Source organism: Poecilia reticulata, linkage group LG19 (genome assembly GCF_000633615.1).
Source record: "Poecilia reticulata strain Guanapo linkage group LG19, Guppy_female_1.0+MT, whole genome shotgun sequence".
In the NCBI taxonomy this organism is placed as follows: domain Eukaryota; kingdom Metazoa; phylum Chordata; class Actinopteri; order Cyprinodontiformes; family Poeciliidae; genus Poecilia; species Poecilia reticulata.
The window spans coordinates 14018110-14022274 of record NC_024349.1 but is presented as its reverse complement, the minus strand read 5'-3'; positions in this window follow the sequence as shown (position 1 = coordinate 14022274).

The following is a 4165-nucleotide window of genomic DNA, read 5'->3' as shown; positions in this document are numbered from 1 at the left end:
ATCATGAAGAATAAAACGATGTATGAGGACTATCAATTTTGAAAAATCTATATATTTTTCTACCTTGTAATTTCTTTACTTTTCTCAATATTGGCCTTGTAGCATTTAAACAGGACTTTTGTCATTAATGTTTTTTACTGCTTTTCTGTTTTCTAAATGAAAATGCTTACACAGCTGTCCTTCCCRCTCAAATGCCAAGTTACAGAATGTCTTCAGTGTGTATTGTTTTCAGAAGGCATTTAAAAGCTGATAAGGTACTGTTTTTTTAGCAACTAGGTTAGTGATAAAGTAGTTGCATTTTGTAAAAAAAAAGCATCAGTAAAGAATGACGCATAGTAATGTGCTGAATGTGTGTCCACAGATACCATCATAAAATCTTAGCAGTAATCACACAGGAACCAAGATAAAGAGGAGGCTCACGAGACACAGACGTGTCTGAAGAGAGATGCCGCAGTGTTAAAACCACCCGCGCCTCGTATCAAAGTGTGTCTGAAAAGAGAAAATAAGATATTGTTGTCGCCTCAAAAACGTTACCAGTAAACAAATAGGTATGCCTTCAAGTGTAACTGGTGGCTGTGCAGCGCTAACTTAAAGCTGAATGTGTCAAAAGCTGGCCTGGTTTCATAGACGACCAGGGAGATTTAACAAGCATGCGATGACGGGAGAGGCAGTGTGTGGGTCTGTTTAGTGCTACTTGTGCATTCTGTGATGTTTTGTCACCTTCTCTTCAGAAGTATGAGGTGGGTCTATTATGGGCAAGCAAATGTTTTGCACAAAATTTTGGTTTGAGGTTTGAAAAAGTTGGTGTGGACACGTTTCAGGAACTTTATCTAGGTCATGCCACTTTACCTTTTGTTAACAAACACAATGCATGTGAGTGACGGGAAGTAAGAGACGCATTTTATGTACTTTTAAAAATTAAAACATTTATGAATACAACACTTGAATGTCTCGAATGAGAGTTTAATGCTTTGTATAGTTTTAACATTGATATGTGTGAGAGAATAAAACTATAGTTTTGGCTTAATCTGAAAAGTTAAAWAATACATCCAAATGTTAAACATACAGTAAAAGACATGAGAGAAAAAGCAGCTGTTCTTTAATACATGGTTTATTCTYATGATTCTGATCATTTTCTATACATTTAGCCCAGCTTARTGAAAAATAATTAGTGAAGTTTCAAGAAAATAGTCATTTCAGATTTTCTTTTACAAATCCCTTTTAGTATAGATTAATCTGTTACAAAGATTAAAGCACTTTAAGGACAAACTTGAAATTGACCTTGCAAAATCATTGTTTTAGGTATTCTCTTCAAAACTGACTTTCAAGRAAAGCAAACAGGAATGTGAAATATGAAAAGAAGCAACTATATTCTTCTGTTCACAGTGGACAGAAGGACACGCTTAGGAAGTTTGATCACTATTTTGTAAATTTCAACAAACTGTAAATTTGTGTTTTCAAGTTAATCTGGCTTCTCCTGTATTATTTGTCAAGGGAAATCATTAATGCATCCAATTACTCATAATAAGACAAAGTTATGCTTTGAAAAGTAAATAAATATGTAACACATTTTTTTAAAAGTACAGCGCTAATGAGTACATGACATCCAGATCAAAACAGTGAAAAAACAGAAGTCGTACGTTACTGAATGGTTCCCTTAGAAAAGAAAAAAATGTGCAGAACACCAGATGGCCTCAAATGGTGAAAGAACAGATAGTTTAAAAAAATTAAAGATTCAGAAACTATTCAAATTTCAGTCTGCTGCACAGATAAAGGGTTAGTCAAAACAGCTTAAAGAAAACTAATCAAAATGTTTTCCTTCAGAGTTTCTACTGTGTTAATATTTGCATTTCCTTAGCTGCAATTTCAACAAAAAACTTTGGCAAATACTGCATGCTTCATTTCATATAGAAATATTGATACATTCTGGAAAACTTCAACCATTTTTAAAGTCAGTCATGTAAGGTCCCAAAAAAACATTGTGACAGCATGCGCAGACATTCAGTTCCTTGACTCAAACACATAAAAACCTGCTGGTGCTTTTCATGATTTCAAAATTGCTTGTGGTCATAGTTGCGACATTTTAACGTGACATTTTTTCTTGTCATCTCATGGCTGCTAGCACGGCTCGTGGCTGGTGAACTACCATGACCAAACTTAGCTGTCGTCTCTGTTTTTGTGTTATGTGACTCACTGTAGTCTAAAACCACACAGCTTTGAGGTAAAAAGATTTCAAAAGCGACAAGTTTTTAAACTCCAGCAAAGTAGCGCTGCACGCTTCAGTCGCTCTCRCAAACAGTTCCGATTTCTCACAATTTAATACGTARAATTAATGAAGAGAGCATCGACTACTGTTAATGATTCATTTTAATTATAGTTAATATTTCAGGTGACATGTTTTAATGCAAATCACAAATTGGACTTCGCAGCAAAAATCGTCTCGTTTTAGGCGTGGCAAACTTCTTAAGAAGTGCAGAAACCATTCCTATTGTGTTTCAATGTGGGAAAAGGACAGGGTGAATGTGGTGGAGAACGACAGATGTTTAAGCTTTCACTAACAACAGCACCACTACACTACTACGATGTCTTTGCAGGCTAATTTCAGGTTCAGTTTTCAGTATCACAAATCCGTTTCACTTCTTATATGGGTCTATTATTGTGGTAACTTACAATGGAAAGATGACAGAGATCAGCAGTGTCTCTTGGACAAACAGCACCCTTAGGGGAAGGGGGCTCCAACACTATTCTGAAATCATTTTGTAATTTAGGAATTGCCCATGCAACTACAGAATGTAACTTTATTTAAAAATATACAGCATCAACAACATTTGTTATCACAACCATGATTATGATATGATTTCAATGCTAAAATGTTATCGCTGTACCTTTAACTCACACTAAAAAGAGAAAAAAACTAGATCTTAAAATGAAAAGAGGCTTAGAGGTTCTCTTTTCAACACAATATTTTATATTGGTTATGGTGTATTAATATATTATTGGCTGTTATACCATATATTTTGTATTCTACAAAATAAATGTAACTTAAGAATTTATAACAATTTCTTTTACTTTTTTAAAGTTTCTCAGAGAGTATTGGGCAAAATGTGCTAAAAGTACTATATTACAGTTTGGACTTAGTCTGATACACAATGTTTATCACAATATTTAGAATTTGTGCTTCGGTTCTATAAAAATGTTAAAATCTTTAAAGCAGCTGTAAACAGCGAGCGGTGATCTAAACCCTTTCTCCGAAACAGGACAAAAACTAATTTTGCAGCTTTTTTTCCCCACATGACAAGTGAACAAGTGACTTTGCGAAACAAATTTGCAGTTTGGCAGCTAATTATGAAAAAAAAAAAAAAAAAAAAAAAACTTACAACATATCTTGCAAATGTATCAACAAAACTTGCCAAGAAAAACTCCCCCGACCAACAATAATCAACAGCAGATAATCAACAGTGAGAAGACAGCCAAATGTGCACAAAAAAAACTGTTGACACAGCAGAACTGCATCTAAATGAAGCCAACTACATCAAACCAATGTTCAGTCACTATAAATTTAAAGAGAAGCCATTTAAATATATGCCCAGTTTTGTTTGTCTGAAATAAATGCATTAAAAGCTCTGTTCAATAATTACTATATATAGCATTGTGATTCATGTAACAGCAAATATTGCTCCACCATGACCTGCTTTTCTTTTTTTATATAAAACATTACTGTGCATACACATGCAATATTCCTTTTGTTCTGCATTTTATTTCCTCTAAAAGTTTACATATTCATCCTTAATGTCTGTAAGCTGTGACTAGATAAAAACCAGTCAAGTTCCGTGTTTGTGAGCACAAACTTGACCAAAGAACCTGATTTTATCAATATTTTTAATAAACTTCTTGGTTGGATGAAAAATACACTCAACCAATACTAAGTTGACTAGTGGTAGGAACAGCGCTGTGCTTATCTGTATAAGGCTGTATTTCTAATAACATGCTCCAGCTAATTTAAGAGGTCTGATTTTTCCATACACTGATTGTAGATTTAAATAAAATACTTTATATAAATTGGCGTCCTAAACTTCACCCTGTTATACTACATCTCAGATTAAATCAGAATGCATGGAGCTAAATTTGAATGTGTATTTATGATTGTAGCATATATATATATATA